The sequence below is a fragment of the Synchiropus splendidus genome, chromosome 19 (genome assembly GCF_027744825.2).
Source record: "Synchiropus splendidus isolate RoL2022-P1 chromosome 19, RoL_Sspl_1.0, whole genome shotgun sequence".
Taxonomy (NCBI): domain Eukaryota; kingdom Metazoa; phylum Chordata; class Actinopteri; order Syngnathiformes; family Callionymidae; genus Synchiropus; species Synchiropus splendidus.
Genome location: NC_071352.1, coordinates 12,169,897 through 12,188,147, shown reverse-complemented (window position 1 = coordinate 12,188,147; position 18,251 = coordinate 12,169,897).

The following is an 18,251-nucleotide window of genomic DNA, read 5'->3' as shown; positions in this document are numbered from 1 at the left end:
GAGGTGGCAATATGTCAGCCGTGGACCCCCCTCCTGGCCTTCGTTGACCCCTGAGTGGGGCCACGTGCGAAGTCTGTGAGATTAAGGCGGAAGGTCAAAGGTCATTTGCTGAGTGAATTTTCAGTTCAAAGAGTTATTATCTTCATTGGGGGCAATTAGAAGTAAAATCCGTCTTAAGCTCTAATCTCAAATCTGCTGGCGTTGTGTAGCGGGGCGGTCCTACCCACCAAAGCCCCTCACCTCTGTCCCTCTCTCTTGAAGCCCGCTGGCTCTTTGGGAGCATTGCCCCTCCAATCCATGTACCCCCCATCGCCCCCCCACCTCCCTCTATCCTCTGGATGCCAGCCGACGGCCCTCACAGTGTGGCATGCCATCTGCTGCCGCCCGCCCCGGCAACCCATCCACCCCCTTCCCTCCACTCCTCCTCTAGCCCCCCCACCGCCCCCCACCCCTGCAGACAGCAGCTACCCAGAATCCCCCTCTGCTTTAGCCGCACGGCGCATGGAACAGGAGGCTTTCGCACAGATCACTTCACCCCCCGATGCCCCTGCCAGAAAAGGAAGAAGCTGAGGAAAAGTGTGTGTGAATTTGTGTGTGCGGACGTGCGTGCGCGCACGTGCATATGTGTGTGTGTGTGTGGTGTTGAAGAAAGCGGGGCAGACAGATGAAGTATTTAAGCTTCAACTAGTGTGTGCAAATAAAAAAAAACACAAATCCATTCACCCATATGCATTTAATCTAAAGCACACATGTACACACACTCATGAGTGAGCTTCTCTTCCAGAGGTCAACTTGTTTATTCATTAATATAATCTGCGTGCTTCTGGGATGCGCTGACAATCACGCGACAAGAGCAGAGTTCGACGTCGGCGTGCTTCACGAACGGTAACGTCGATCTAGGCAGCAGTAATAACGCGATAACAAGCCATGGAACACAGCGACAAACTAATAAACACATGTAGCATTTTCAATAAATGAAAAAGAAAATAACACAATATCGCTTGTTTGTTTCACTGTGGCACAAACACTGGGATAACGTCGCAAGTCACACATGCTGTTGGCACAGACTCACAGCTTTGTTTAGAACTGACACGGGGCAATACATGGACACGTGCAACACCTTCTCTGCTGCCCTGAACATTATCAGAAGCTCTGACCTACTTTTACAGCCTATTTTTTTTTCCCATCAAAGGCGCCTTCGGAGTGGCAGCCTGTGGCATCAGCTCTGTTGCTTTATCTGATATTTCCATCTGTTTCAATCTATATTTAGCTTCTTTTTTTTAAGCTGCAACTTTGTCTTCAGTGAGTGAGAGTGTCGGGAATAAGGTGGGGCCAGTTATCTTCCACCAACAGTGCGACCTGGATCAACAGCTTTTTGGAAACCTGTCGTGGACACATTCACTTGTCTATGTTAGAATTTCTTATGCCCAGAAAGGGTGACACAGGGAGAAATCGACTGATGGGCTGATGTTCTAAACAGCATGCCGCCTGGAATTCTCACTTCCGACGCGTCAAATAGCGACATGGGAGTACATGCGTACATGGTCAATAAGGGCAGAGGGCAGGTTTGTCCATGGTTTTAATGGATGGAGATCACAACAAAGGTTTAGTGCAGAACTGGTGAATGAGTTCATAACTGAAGTCGTGCTCGGACCATTGATCTGCTGAAAACCGGTCGTGAAGGACAGACAAATCTGTGAGCCGCAGTAACTGCCCCGGAGGGCCGCTCCGGACCGCAACAGTATGGTTTGAGATATTAATTTCTGAGCTTCATCTTCACAGAACAAAAAAAAGGGGCAGCTCCTATCCAAATGTCTGATGGTTGTCATGTTAAAATCTCCCTCCAGGTGTGTGTCTGTTGGCGTGGAGTTTTGGTGGGGGACCTGCTGCCAACTTCTCATCTGCTGCCGCTGCTTTTTTGGGTTGGGATTTCGGCTTTTGTGGCAGGGCCCTGTGATCAGCGTTTAGCTTTGAAAGCGGGAGAGAGAGAGGGAAATAAGATAAAAGACAACAAAACTACAGTGCTAACACACAAGAGGGGAGGCAAAGGGGGGGGGGGCACCATCCATCTTGTGTGGGTATGGAAGCCTCGTGGCTGGCACTCTATCCATCAATGAGCGCAACATTAACTCTCTGGATCAGAACCAACGTCCCCAGATCTCAGCCCGTCTCCCCCCCTCCCCTCTCTGAGCTACACACACACACACAAACATGATGCTGCCATCTATGGATCACATGCATGTGAATGAGAGGACCCCAAAATCTCAGTCGGAGTCGCGTCTAGAAGCCTCACATGCCGAAGCGCCGTCTCCTTTCACCTCCTCTGTTCTCCTCTACATCTCCTCTCTTTGTCTCTCCGTCCCGCTCGGTGTTAATAATTTAACTAGTGAGCTGCTGCAGAGCTGGCGCCGGTCCAGAACTCAGATTGGCACTGCCTGTCTATTTATGACAGTGTGTGGTGGTGCACATGTGTGGGATGAGCTGCGGTGTCTGCTGGCGTGTGTGTGCGCAGGTGCGTGCTTCTTTTATTACACTGCTGTCAATCACAAATGAGAATCCAAAGAGTGTTTGAAGAGACGTGCCGTTTGAACCGTTGGGAAAAACTGGATGGCTTCACCTTCCATTCACACAGGTGTGAAGCCACTGCCACTGTCCACACGTTTGTTGAGAAAATAGCTGCTGAAGCGACAATCCATTCTCTGTGGTGGCGAAGGTTGCGACACTCCTCTTTTCGCCGCCACACTTCTCCCGCTCCTCCATCTCAAACGAGACCCCTATGCATTGAAACACCATTCCATTTGTTTCTCCCTATTTTCTGGTCTTCGCCCCTGCTGCTTTACTCAGCGTTGCCAACCCATCCGGTGATAGCTTAATGACAAGGGCTCATTCAGCCAGCGAGTATGGAGGTAAATGTCTCACACAGCTGTGACAATGCTTTGTATCTGAGCAGATTGAACAGTTTCACACGCACAACCACTGACTCATAAAATAGATGGAGGCCATACAAATGAGAATATTTACAGTCAGAGGTCAATGACTGCAGTGACATGCCGTGACTTGAGTCAGATTGTGTTTCATTCTCCTGGTATACAGTGCAGTGAAAATCGCATTATGAGTAGTTCACCTCCGTGACAAGGGGTGGCGCTGTGATCTCTTCACATCTCTTCACTTTGAAGAGGAAACAGTCGAAGCCAATCCAAATACCTGATCGACTTGTTTAACTTCTCAGGTCCAGAATCTGCACATCGGAGCATTGGTTCAACGCCGCCACCGTCATCGTCGTCCACTCGCCGCCTTCACTAGGTTTTGAAGCTTTCTGAATAAAACTGAATATTCCTGAGGTTGTGTTGTCTATGTCAGGGGTTATTAACCTTTTTGATCTCTGGCCGACCTTTCCTCAAACAAATGGGCCCAGGGCCCATTCAAGTTCATTCAAATTCATTTGTGATCAATAACCATATTTAATCGACTTACACGTAAACAAACTAAAACCTTGTGAAATGACATGAAACCTCATGATCATTGCAAAGATTTGTCATGGAAAAGTCCAACCAGCAGCAAAACCAGGTAAAAGTCATATTCATTTTTTCTACTAAAGAAAAAAAATACACTTGATGCAAAGTGTTGAGAAAATTGGAAAAACTGAATAAAATTCTGAATAAAATAAATAAAAAAATGTATATTTTATTTAAACTCCAAAGAAGGTATAAATGAAGTGTAAATTAAAGTATCACCATAAAATGTTCAATTTAATTTTCAAAACTGTTTCAACAGGTGCTTACATGAAAAGTCTTTACTGTTGGGCATCACTTTCTTTATCAGTTGTCTCTTTTCAAGAACTTCTCCATAGTTGTTTGCAGCTGTCAAGTCAGCTCAGTGCCACACTACTGCCACCATATGTGGCTCATGTATTAAAACTGAGCGTCTCACGGACCAAAGGTGTAAAACAGGAAAACTTTTTGTTATGTATTCCAAGAATGATAGATGAGAAGTTTGCTAACATGGACATAATGCCTCCTTAAACCAACAAATCTTCTTAAGAGAACCAATGATCAAAAGACGTGGGTGAAGGAAGAGAAGGCAAATCTACCAATTTGCATGACATCGTAGTCGCGAGTTACAAAACACACAGCTGACATATGAACGACATTTTAAAATAGTACGATTAGAATTTTTAGCATTTTTAGCCAGTGACACTTTTAAAAAAAAGAAAAAACCTGTGACAATATTGACGTTACCAGTAATGTACAAGTAGTTACTCTCCACTATTATGCAATGAACTGCGCTCCTCAGCTGTCCTGCAGTTGAAGTTCTCTCATCTACGGTGGCCTCAGGAGGACATGACGCACATCTCACAACAGCTATGGAATATTATCTTGTGCCAAGGATCAACACTGCAGTGCTCATATGACACAAGCATGTCATGGAAAACCATCTGGCTGCGACAGTGCAGCAAGAAAGTATTTAGTGAGAGATGTCTGTAGGTTCACTTTAACTATGAGAGATAAAATGAGAAAAAAAATTCAGGAAATCGCACTGGTGGATTTTAAAAGAATTTATTCATGGTGGGAAATAAGTATTTGGGTAACAAAAGTTAAACCCAATAATTTGTGACATGACCTTTGTTGGCAAGGACAGAGGGCAAATGTTTCCTGTTGGTCTTCACAGTAGCTGGTATTTGGACCCATTCCTTCATGCAGATCTCCTCTACGGCAGTGATGTCTTGGGGCTTCAAGTACCTCCACAAATTTTCCATAGGGTTGAGGACACTGCAATGCTTTTTATGGAGCTTTTCCTCTGTTTGTCATTGACATGCTGGAAGACCAACCACGTTCTATCTTCAATGGTGTCACTGATGGAAGGCGGTTTTGGCTTAAAGTGTCACGACTACAATCATGTTTGTGCTCGCAGATAATGCTTCATGTACGACTCGTGTTAGCATAGCGTTCAATGAGCCTATTGAGTGTAAGCTTCCTTTATTAGCTCTCCTTTTATACTATATACTTTATACTATAAAGAGAATAACGCATCCGTTGCCTGCATAATGACTTTAACAGATGACTCAAATTTATGGTTGAAACAGTGCGCTTCGCTCTCAAGCCTGAAAACTGAGTGAGTCGTGACATTTCCGAGGAGCGTCCGTGACATGGTGTGAATCTCCGGCACCCTCCCACACCTCCCGTCCACCCACCTTCCTGCCCACTGGAGCCAAACAGAACCATGATCACTACGTTTATTTATTCATCCCTGGTCTCATCAGTCATCCCGAGAATCAGCAGTCGCCCTCTTTTAGCGTCACTTACACCATCCAATAATGAAGGCAGAAAGCTCCGAGATGCTCTTGGACGGAATCCAAACACACCCGTTGCCTGATCCGTGGTCCCCTTCTTCGCTCGCAACCATAAACAACTATTGTGTTTGTGTAGATTCTTCATATTTCCGTGCCAGTAAAGCTGGTGAATAAGCAGGTTTAACAGGCCTCGGATAGTAAACAGACAGATGCAGGACGCCCACAACTCCCCTTCTTCTAAATTTGTCCTCATAAGGGTTTTTCACACTTTCGGTAAACATAAACACACATGTGGATCCACCGATAACCTGCACTGTCATTAATTTCAGCGGTGGAGGGAGGTCAGCGTACCAGACGGCGTGTGCGGGAGCATGTGTGCAGGCTGTGGTGCTCACACGCGTGTGTCGTGGGGGGGTGTACGCACACATACACACACGCACACACCGGTGTTGACAGGTGGCTGCGGTAAAGAGGTGGTCCCTGAGCTGGGGTCTGCCTGTCTCTGACTGAGAGAGAGCAGAGTAAAAAGCTCCCAGCAGCTGTCGCCCTAATTCCTTTAACACGGTGCTTGTGCTCTGATTAGAAAACAGATCTAGCCTCTAATTTACTCCTGACACCAACTAATGTTCTATATCTCAATCTTGACGATCGCCACTGGCCCGGCGGGCCGGACACAAGCTCAGGCCCAGACACCGGGAACAACAGCTTCCTCAGGTGGCACTGATCCACAGCTCTCCCTGTGAAATGATGAGCTGGACTTGAGGAGATCAGTCTGTGTGTGGAGCTCAACTTCTGAATCAAACTGTCACTGTGGAGAGCAGAATATTCCAGGAACAGTCACCAAGTCATGGTCAATAGTTTCATGTTGAAGTTTAAAAGAGGCTGTTAGCCACAAGCACAGTCAACATCTCAACTGGCATCACACAGTTGCCCTATCACCCTTGTACTGACGCAACAAAAGCGATGAAACTGAACAGAAATCATGTGGTTTTAGTGTCTTCAAGGTCACACATGTCAAATATGGAGATGTATTTTGAACTCATTTTCGATGGCCATAATATTTGCATCTAGTTTGCTAACGTATATAGTGTGTAAACATGAAACATTTTTTTGTTATGTTACACAATGGGAGCTTCTTCCTGTGTCTATCATGATGAACATTAAAGTAGTCAAGACACGTGTCAGAAATATTATCAGCAATTATTAGAAGCAGAAAAACAGCTCCTACTGAATTTGTGGGGAGTTTACATCACAAAAAACTTGCGCCTTCCTGCCTCAGATCGGCTGTGCTCAAGGGCCACAGTGCAGTGAACGAGAAGTTGATGTACTCCAAAATACAATGATTTATATTTTATTTAATGGATGAATAGCCAAGAAAATTGTTTTGAGTCATCATTTAACCAGGTGATGTCATTTTTGTATTCATTTTCTGTGACCAGAAAACAAATGTAAGACTGGGGACAGGGGGCCTCAAATGTCAAGAGAGACAGTGACCACAGTCGTGACACTTAAAAAACAGTGACAGTTTTTAAGTGAGCTGGTCAAAGCTTAGTTTTTATATATATGCTGTTTCATTTATTTATATATTTCAGTTGGCTCTTCACTATGTGGGGTTCGTGTATCTTGGCATATAACTCGGAATACACTGGACTTGTCTGTGACAAGTTGGAGATGTACTGTGTGAGGTTGTGGCGTCAGACAGTTGATGTTCAGCGAGGACCAGCGGAGGAGGAGGAGAGGCCGGCTGGCTGTCTGGGTGCTGCGACAGGACTGGCCCTGCAGGGGGCAGAGGTGTGATGCAGGGAGTGGGAGGTGACAGCTCACTGTCACATTGCAGGCAGGGTGTCCCCTCAGTAGGCTGTGAGAACAGAGACAGACATGAAGAGAGAGGGGGAGGCAGGAGACGTGGCGGGACAGAGACGCTGCAGTCATCCTCTATTTCTCTGTCAACACTTGCAGGTCACGACGTGGTCATTATCGGAGGAGAATTTGGAGGCTTTGTTTGGTGTTTGCTAGTCAATGCCACATTAGATAAATGGATTCAAGGGCAGGTAGAGACAGTGACAATATCTATAGTGGAGATTGAAACCTTCTGGGGCAAGACCATGAGAAGCAAAGGGATCATGACATGGATACAGCTTTTTGAGAGGGTGAGTCCAGGACTAGCTCAAGGGTTGTGAGGAGAAAGTCTCCGCTGGTCCAGGACATGACAAAATGAACCGTAAGACTGAGGGAAGATTTGGGAGATTTCTGAGACCATTCCAGACAAAGAGGAAGCTTTTCAGTACCTTCAGGTCCAAATGTTGGAGACGTGTTTGATTCATACTTTGTGAGTTTCATGGTGCGCAACAAGGCAAGTCTCCCAGTTTTGAGGCAAATCGAATCAAACCCAGCAGAATTTCAGGTTTGGGCAAGTGAAGCCATGAGAGCTACACAGCATTTAAAACCTCCAACAGCGCTTCTGAAAATGTGGCCCTATGCTGGGAAGACCCAGATGTAAATTGCAATATATATACTGTATATAGTGAGGAAAATAAGTATTTCAACACCCTGCAATTTTGCAAGTTCTCCCACTTAGAAATGGTGGAGGGGTCTGACATTTTCATCATAGGTGCATGTCCACTGTGAGAGACATAATCTAAGAAAAAAAAATCTAGCAATCACAGTGTATGGTTTTTTAAACAATTTATTAGTATGATACTGTTGCAAATAACTATTTGAACACCTGTCTGTTAGCAAGAATCGTGAACCTCAATGAGATGTTAGTCGCCTTTAGACTCCTCGTGGGGTCTCAATGATCCTGAGAAAGGTGAGGAACTACTGGAAGAGCTGGGACCACCGTTTCCAAGGTGACACGAAGAGGTGACGGTTTAAATTCATGCATGGCACGGAAGGTTCTCCTGCTTAAACCAGGCCCGTCTTAAGTTTCCCAATGACTATTGGGATGATCCAGAGGAGTCATGGGAGAAAGTCATGTGGTCAGATGAGACCAAAATGGAACTTTTTGGTCTTAAATCCATTTGTCTTGTTTGGAGGAAGAAGAATGATGAGTACCATCCCAAGAACACCATTCCTACTGTGAAGCATGGGGGTGGTGGCATCTTGCTTTGGGGGCGTTTTTATGCACATGCGACTGGACGACTGCAGTGTGTTAAGGAGAGGATGACCAAGGCCATGTATTGCGAGATTTTGGGGAACAACCTCCTTCCCTCAGTTAGAGGATTGAAGATCCAACATGACAATGACCCGAAGAACACAGCCACGATAACCAAGGAGTGGCTCCGTAAGAAGCATATCACGGTTCTGGAGTGGCCGAGCCAGTATCCAGACCGGAACCCAATAGAAAGGGAGGACAAACTCTGTGTTTCTCAGCCCAGAAACCTGACTTATCGAGACTGAAGATCTGTGTGGAGGAGTGGGCCAAAATCCTCACAGTGGACATGCACCTTTTTCAGACCGTTCAGAGGTGTTGAAATACGTATTTTCCTCACTGCATGCATAGACCAGCTTTATTGTTCTAATACAAAGATAGATTTAGGTGGGAAACAATGGTTTGTGGATGTTCTCCACGCTGTAGACCTGGCTGATCTTCAATAGCGAAAGCACCAGATCATCAAAACGTCCCCGGCGTGAGTCTGAGGCTGCTCATGAAAAATAGGCAAGCGTTCTTTTTTTCATACATCCTGTTCTCTGACGATATTTTCTGATGGAAGATGATGTAACTGATGAGCTCTGTTACAAGCGCCTAATACGGGGTTTGCTTTGTGTGCGCGAGGGTGTGTGCGTGTGGGTAAAATCGTCTTTTTATTTCCTCTTTCTTCTCTCTCTGTCCCCTGTATCTGTCTCTGGGGACTCACTTGGCATCACTCCACACTTTTAATTCTCGCTCCGCAAACTGCTGCTGTCTGAACGCAAGCTGGCACACACACACACACACACACACACACGTCTTCTAAAACACACCTCAATACATCTCGCCACTCTCAAAGGGGCAATGACAGACACCCACGTCCGACTCGAGCGAACACACGCGTTTGTTGCATCACTGTCAGCCAAAATATTAGAGGGGTAACTCGCAAAACACGAACAAGCGGCACCAGTGACACACTCCATGTTGGATTCAAAGAGATCAACACAAATACACACACTGTGATGAAAGAGAGATGACAGCCTCTCAGCAAACACACACACACTCACATTCATCAGCGACAGTGGCTGAGAGACACATAAATACAAATCTAGTCAGAAGGAAAACACACACTCTTACGCATCAGGAGCCTTTAAAACACAAACAGGAATCAAGGAAGTATAAAGAAGATTCAAGGATTATTTGTTTATTTCAGTGCTGTCAGCGGTGCTCAACAGCCAGCAAACAAGTTCTCCAGCAAAAACACAGTGACAGGAGGACGAGTGGAAACTTCAAAAGCCAGAAATAAATAAATTACAGCCAAGTGTGATCGGGATGAATAAATAACAGGGGGAGAGACGCAAACAGGAAGGAGCGCGAGGCGGCGGTGAGGGAGGAAGCGCAGAGGAAGAGGCTGTGAGGTTTGGGGTGAACTAAACACGCATTCTATGGCAGAGTGGCAAAACACTATTGAAATAGCCCTTGTATAAAACATAGAGCCGAAAGTACTGTATACTCTGCGTGTGCATCCACAGCTCACGGCAGCATTGAACTCCACTTCATTGCATGGAATAAAAAGCAGGCCGAGGAGAGGACAGCAGCACAGAGCGAGGGGCGATTTCAGTGGGGTGGCTGAAGGGAATGAAAACAAAACAGACGAAACTGTAGACATGGTTGAATCCCAATTTGGTATAAAGGAAAGGCAGACGCTTCCCTTCATAAGGTCTGCAAAGGAAGAAACAGAGGTGGAAAGAAGTCACTGGGACTGCTCTTCAACTCAGGGCACAGGGGCCAAATCAGGTCTGCCAAATATTATATGTGGCCCACAATAGCTTCATGTACTTTTATTTGCTCAGAATTAAATGCTGAGTGCTCAACGAAGACAGCAGTATTTAAACGCCATCATTTGTAAGGCAATAATGATTGATATACATCTGGAAACTTCCGTCTATATGATAGTATCTGGCTGTGGTGGGACAGGACTTGACTGAATGAGTGTTTATGTGGGAATTGTTAGTTATCTTTTCTTAAATCATTTGTGTTGCTACTGCTTTTTACTAGTCCGTCCTTCCATGTTCTGCCACAGGTGGATGCATAGGTGTTTCCCTCTCACATGGCATTTGAAAAGCAACAGTTGGATGTGAGCTCTGTTGCTTGGTGTACGTACAATCCATCCTCACTCCCATGGCGTAAAATACTGACGTTATACTGAGGAAAAAGACAGACTTTAGCGCGGAATCTTACACATGGGTGTTACAACGGACTGAAAGAGTGGTTTCCTTCCGTAGAGTGGGGGCTCGCGGAGAGAATCGCAGGGAAACGGGGCGACTGCACTGGGTGTCAGTTGCTAGTGTTGTTATAATGCCAGTGCGTTAACATGCGGCACTGGCGGCTGCCTTTTTCGACAGCATCAGAGGCAAAAGGCAACTTTCTCAACGGCAATACAAGTAACATCCGACTTACGACCGGGATCGGTTCCGACCAACCGGTCATAAGTCGGATTGGACGTAAGTGGAATGCCATTCAAAGTAGCCATCACGAGGGTTATAGGTGCTACTGTAGTGGTAGATGGCTGTGTGAGAGTGAGATGCTGGGATACTGTGCCGCCGTAACAGTCGTACGCAATGCTGCCAGACATTGAATAAAAAAATAAATAAATAAAAATAAGCATCTGTTGTGGTCGTAAGTACGGGTGGACGTAAGTCGAGCAGTTCGTAAGTCGGATGTTACTTGTATATGGCACCATGGGAGTGCAACATGGTATGTATAGCTTCTTATGTGCCGTGATCATTTAAGGGGCTACATAGACCAAGTGACACAAAGTTTTGCTCAGAGTGAAAGGAGCACCACCCCATGGCTGAGCCCTAACCTCAACATCTTTCTTTTACATGGCACGCCCTTATGGATGCAGGAAATGCCATGTAAGGCGCGACGTGTCACTCCATTGAAAGCCGAATGCATCAACATGCAAAACAGATGGTTGACATCAGCGTCACTGTGACGTGAAAAAGCCCACATGGACTTCATCATCACTCTGAAGTGCAGAACACCGTGTGAAAGTCGTCGATATTTTACATGTTGGCAAGGCCCATGTTTATCTTCTTGATCTGTTCCGTGATCGCGGAAGGGGATAGACCCCCTTTACCCGACCCATGAGCGCACATTCAAAGATGAAACACAAGAAGCCAAAGTTGCTCTTCCAATTGTGATTTCAAGTCAGGCACCCACAGCTCGGAGGGGTGCGGACGCTGGTGTAACTGAAGCCGAAACAGAGAAGGTTGCATTGTGTTGTGCGAGTGTGTAGGTGGCGCGGCCCTGCCAGTCCCAGCGTGTGTCCGGCTAACTTTCTCCCACTGTCTGTCTCTGCCTTTAAAGTGACTGGGAGTGGGGTGAGAGTGTGAAGGCAGATATGCAAATGTAAGGGTTCTCATTGCGTCGCCCATCAAGCAGCGCGGAGCCGACATTAATAGGCTGATGAATATGCATGTGAATTTGTTAATTAACTTAATTATTCTGCTGAAAATGCATTCGTCTTCCAAGGACATCTTCCCCAGGATTCCAACCTGCTCCGCTCATTAGTCATGCGATATTTTACACTGGGCGCTGGGACAAGACGCTGTTGGGGGGGTATATGGGGGGGGCACGAGGTTGAGACGTACACAATATAGAGGCTTGAAGTCGACTTGAGAGACGTGTAATAACAGCGTAATGACGTCTAATCCTCCGTCAGCGCCTCAAAGCCGAAGGGTCAGCGCAAGAGACAAAGTGGAGCGAGTGGCGGCGCGCACGCTGCGAGTCGCCAGACGTTAGCTTCGCCTCCGCGTTCCCTTTTTTCCTCTCCAGTAATTCCCCCTCTCCGCTGCTTTGCCTCTAATTGCTTATTAAAACCCTCTTAAATGAACTTTTTGTGCCAACTTTCCAACACATTAATTAATTGTTGTAGCCAATTAAGTGTCGCTTCGCAAATGAGCTTCAGTGCAAATGGTCCTGCAGGGCCCATCCACACATAGACACCCCCCCACCCCCCACCACCACCCCTCCACCATCCACCAGCACCAGCGCTACCGCCGCCATCGCCCCGATTTCCCAGCATCCCCTCTGTCTTTAAAGGGCTTGCACCCAAACAGCAGGCGCAGGAAGGTAGTGGCCTCACCTCGCTTCTCACCCACCCTTTCAAACTTGAACTCTCTTGTAGGCTGTCTGGAGGTGCAGATTTTAGCACTCGCATTAGGTGCGGAATCTGCACTTAATAGAAGCACATTAACCCAGTGAAGACACAAAACGCTTGGGTCACTTTGACTGAAGTTTTGCCCCATTTTTAACTTGTTTGTTAAAAGTGTCTTCAACAGTGTGGTTGGTTAAACAAACATTTGGTAGGATATTTCTGGTGAAGAAAGTGTATTGCTGGAAAAGCACTCAAGGAGTGAAGACCTCTGCCAAGCAGCTCATGTCCACTCATGATGTGATTTCCATCCCAAATTATTCTTCTTATTTTTAAAGCTCATTTGTGAGAGGCTGTTGGTCGACTTATTAGTAGCAGCATGCTGCGGTCAAGTGGACATGAACAGATGAGTTTTCAACGTAACTAGCCTCCAGAAATCATCGGTATCAACCCCAAACTATTCTGAATGAATCAAAATGTAACCCTTTATTCGACCTCCTGTTATCAACATTTCTCGAACGGTTGATAGAAATATAATCATAAAGGGAAAATATAAACAGTTTTTGTATTTTGTACTTAACATATTTCCCTTGCTATTATGGTTGACCTAGCATCAAGACAATATCGTTGATCATAAAAAAGAACATGTAAAAATGTTGAAGATTTCATACAAATTTTCACACAAAGTAAAACACAAACGAAGTTAAATATACATTAAAAATACTGTCATTGGATATACTGGGGGTGGATAGACAACAGGTGCACATCAAAGGAAAAAAGTAAAACTTTAATTTTGTTCCGTAACTCTTATTCCAAAAATATCACTTCTGTCTATTGACTTAAATTTTCTCAAAATTCTCTTGATGAACAAACATAGCATAGGAGTAGATTTGGAAGTAGACTCTGGCCACAACCATTGGCAGGTTAACAGTAACTTTGTTGATAAAATAAATGATAAATTCCGCTAATGTATTTCCAACACAGAGGGGCAATACTCAGTCACGGAATTTGTACCGCACTTTTGGATGGGAGACATTTCCTCTTCCTGTTCTTGCTTGAGGCAGAAATATGGCTCAAACAGAATATCACTTTATACACCCTCCTACTAGCGTCACTTACACCCATATTGTTTTCCTTTTTTACCCAATATATTGCCCTGAATTTATTTTTTCTTGGTGGAAATAAATCCAGTGGTAATGTCTGCTGCCCTTTGCCCTGAGCAGCTGAGTTGAACTCTAAGTTTGGCTCTGGTATTGTGGTTGGGCGAGTGACCCAAATTACTTTTGAATAGAATTGTCAGATACATCCATACGACTTAGTATTTTGTGCATTAAAAGAGCTAAAACAGTGTCTCATTTCAGGGGACTTTGAATTGTGGAAAGTGTTTACATGACTTCTGGATGAAGGATTAAGTGATGGTTCAAGTACCCTCCAAACTGGCACAAGGTTTATGGATACTTAACACTAACTTATGTTTATGATTTCAGTGTAACTTTTCATGTGTTTGCCGACTTCATGAATGCAGCAGTAGAATCTATCAAATCCAGAATTAGCTGTCAATCTTTCGGTGAAACAGGAGACTTCAGGGAGAAGTTTTTGAAAGTGTCATTTGAAGGTCAGTTGGAGGTCAGTGAGGATGTTGAGTCAACAGAGAATTAGATGTCCGTTCTGGCGATGCTGTTTAAAGCTTTCTTAACAGTGTTTGAATAGCTGGAGAATGAGGTCAAGGTGAAACGTGTCAGACTCCATCATTTACTTAGAATTACAAATCTTTCTTTTACTCCACAGATCTGAATAATTACGATCTGGCTGCGCAGCAGCACAGCTGCGCGTCCTAAAACTCTGCGGCTGTAAGAAATACCGAGCGTGTGTCAGTTTTCTCTCCCAACTATAAAGAGGGAACAGTGCGACGGTGTTATACGGCATCAATAAAGCTATCTGTCGAAGCAGTAAAGCATAAATCACAGCTCAAATAAAGTCAATCGATCCCTCTTTTTTTTGGGGAGGAATATCACATAAATAAGGCTGCGGTCATAAAGCAAACGACTGACATTAATCTGAGTCCAACAGGAAACTCCGGAGGAAGTCACAGTTTGCTTGTCTGGGAAAGTTGCTTGTGCCGCAATGAGCATCTGATCATATAAAGTGGTTGGTGACAGTGAGTGCAGTTTATAAAACACTGACTACCAGACAGAGGTGGGAGTGTGTGGGTCCCCTCACTGACGTTACATGGAGCCACTGATCTGCTGTCATAGCCCACATCGCAGTGACCCAGAGATTTAGACGCTCCATGATGCAAGACAGCGATCGAAGACTGCGCAAAGGCTCAATTAAATCTGAACAGGTGGAAATTGCTACCTCGGCACCATGGCTACCTGTGGAACCTTTCAGTCGCCGGATCTCAATAATGCTCATCAATATTGGGTTGGTTTTTAGCTTCATGATCTGTGGGCGTTTCTTTAAAAGCCAAATCGACCGTGATGCGATTTCTCCAACAACCTTCAACATTGGTCAAACTTGAGGACTTGAGCAAGGGCGCTATTTGAACGCAGACAGCTAGCTCATGTCGCTACAGTAAAATGAAACATAAAGTCTTCTAGAAGATTCTGAATCATCAGATTCTTCTAGAAGACTCCCTGCCCTCAGACCTGACTCATGACTAGTGAAGAAGAAACAGTGTTTCAGTAGGTTTCATGGAATTAGATGTTCACAGCCAAAGATTATACAGCAGATGAATTGAGGACAGTGTTTCACAACATATCATAAGCCTATTACTAATATTTGCTGGCGATGGGCTGATGAGGCTTCATGAAACGGTGTTGTTCATTTTCAGAGCTCTCCATTTCAAAATGATGGAAGATGTAATGGTCATGGTTGTTCACATCCAAAGGATTTAAAGCGGGAGAGTGCCACCTACAGAGCTCTGAAAATGAGGACACTGTTTCATGAAGCCTCATGAAACTATCATTAACATTTACTCTTTTTTTTCGGACAACACGCTGCTTCATTCAAATAAATGCATCATGAAGAAGAAGAAAATAAATAACAACAGACACACATCTGTTGTATGAAGTGGTACTTCCTTAGCAAAAATGAGTACCTTTGAAGTACATTTTATGAAGTATTCTTGAGTAGAAGTGTAATAACTATACTACACACCATATACTTGTTGACTAGAGAGTAAACTTATTACATTTCTTCAGACTAAATAGAATAATAGACTAAAAAATAAATATTTGATTTTTATTAAAGTACACATTTAGTATACTTAGATATACACTACTGGTGAGCTAGGTATATACTAATACATACTTCAGTAAACCAATGCATATTTATAGTTCACTACTTTATGTTCTATCACTGCATTTAGCTTCATTTACTCCACCTCACCATGCAAAGGTGAACACGTTCACCACATACTTTGAAGTTTCCAGCGACGATCACAGTTGTGCATCACCAAGTAAGAAAGGCTGTACTACAATACATATCAGCTTTATATGATGGCAGATCAAAAGTATGTTTTCTACCATTCACCCACTCCCATGATCCTTTGTACTGCATTAAGTAGAAGTGAACAATACTGTTATTTAAAGTATTCGACATATAGTATGACAAAAGCAAACTTCAAGTATACTGCCTCAATTTTTGTGTATATAAAGAATGAACTTGTTTTTGGTAAAGGACACCAAGGTCATGTTGGTCAGTGTGAAATAACATTTAAGAAGTCGCTTGACCAGCGAGAAAAAGAAGAAAGTCACTGTTACCCCCATAAAGGATGTAAATCTGAAGTGAATATGTGTTAGCAAGATAACTTTAGTTGTGTTTGAAATGTGTCTTCTTGTTCTCACTGGAGTCTGTACCCTGAGAGGGGATGAGATATGAAGACAGGGAAAGTTTGAAAGGTCACAGCTAGATCGTCATCTGAAAGGTCACTGTCTACGTGCTGAGCTTTAATTTCCACTGGTGGAGGAAAAAAAACAGGGCACGATTGAAAATGTTGGATTTATTCTCCGCTGTTGGACGGGGGGGCTGGTGGAGTCAGTCGAGGCGTCGGAAGTGAAAGCAACGCTCCACTCTTGGCGTGTTCCCTGCTCAGTAAATATTGTTTTCACTCAGTTGTGAATTTTGGTCAGGACAAGAGGACGGACACCAGTCCTCACCAACGCCTGCATCTGCTCACTTGAAAACAGGCGTTTCTTTAAAAGCCAAATCGACCGTGATGCGATTTCTCCAACAACCTTCAACATTGGGCAAACTTGAGGACTGCTGACCTCAGCAAGGGCGCTATTTGAACGCAGACATCTCGCTCATGTCGCTACAGTAAAATGAAACATAAAAAACAAACTGTCTTCTAGAAGATTCTGAATCATCAGATTCTTCTAGATGATTCTGTTTCATGAAGCCTCATGAAACTATCATTAACATTTACTCTTTTTTTTCGGACAACACGCTGCTTCATTCAAGGGGGGGTCAGTTGGGGTCAGAATCTAGTCTGGACTTCAACCAGGGTGGAGAGGGTCTTGGCTTTGGTGTCCTCCAGGTCTTCTGGAGCTGCTTGCTCCATCAGGCTTTCAGCTGTTGCCGGTGGGATAAAATCAGCTCCTCTAAATCCAACCACTGTGCTCGGCTGGTAAGGGGCGCCACGATAAGACCCTGCTCCAGGATGAGTTCAAGCATCTGACTAAGGAGTGAGAGAAGGCTGGAGCTCATCAGATCTTCTGGTGCCACTGAGCTCTGTGTCCTGGAAGGAAGAAGTTGAGCCAAAAGACTCTCAGACTACCAGTTGAAGTACAACAGAAAGAATGAGGTCTAAGCCTCTTTGCCCCATGAACCAAGCGCTTATCCGCACAGTGGATGGAGATTCTATGACAAAAATGTCTGGAAAAAGACAACTTTTACTTTAATACATGCTTATTATCAGACCATATCTGATGCTCCCTGAAGCATGTACCACAAAGTATTTATTTGGAATGAATCTTGGACATTTGTACCCTAAATAAAGTATCTGTTCTCATGAGTATTCACACACACACACACATATATATATATATATATATATATATATATATATATATATATATATATATATATATATGTTGCCCTGGAATAGTTCACTCTGTACAACACCATAATTACAAAGTATTATCGGTAAATAAGTACTTCATTAATGTGTTAATGTAACTGTAAAAAAGGCAAACAAAATTACGACCAAAACACCAGTGCGACGTTGAAAATTCAATATAAGGATTATAGCAAGTTTGCTCCGGCTTGTCTGGAGTTCCTGCTTTGATCTCGGTTCTGTCCACAAACAAAAGACTTTCTGATTGATTTGGCTTCAAAAGTAATCTGGAGGCTTTGGAATTCTTAATTATCTCAGGATTGGTACCTTGGATAGTACACGGGCCCATCTGCAGCGTTTGTGGCGCTTCTTTTATTTCCATTCCATCCTTCCCAGGTTGCCAGATCGCCCCCCCACACATGTTGGATGTCTCGGCCCTCACAAATTTGCGTTTGGAAGCTGCCGAAGCCTCTTAGATTTATATCTCCGTGGACGGCAAATTTGGCCACTGGAAGAAAAAAAACACGGCGGAATGATTTTGTACGTCGGCGTGGCTGGTTCGCCATTGTTCCTTAAATTATCCAACAAAAAAAAAAATCTCCGCAGCTGGCAC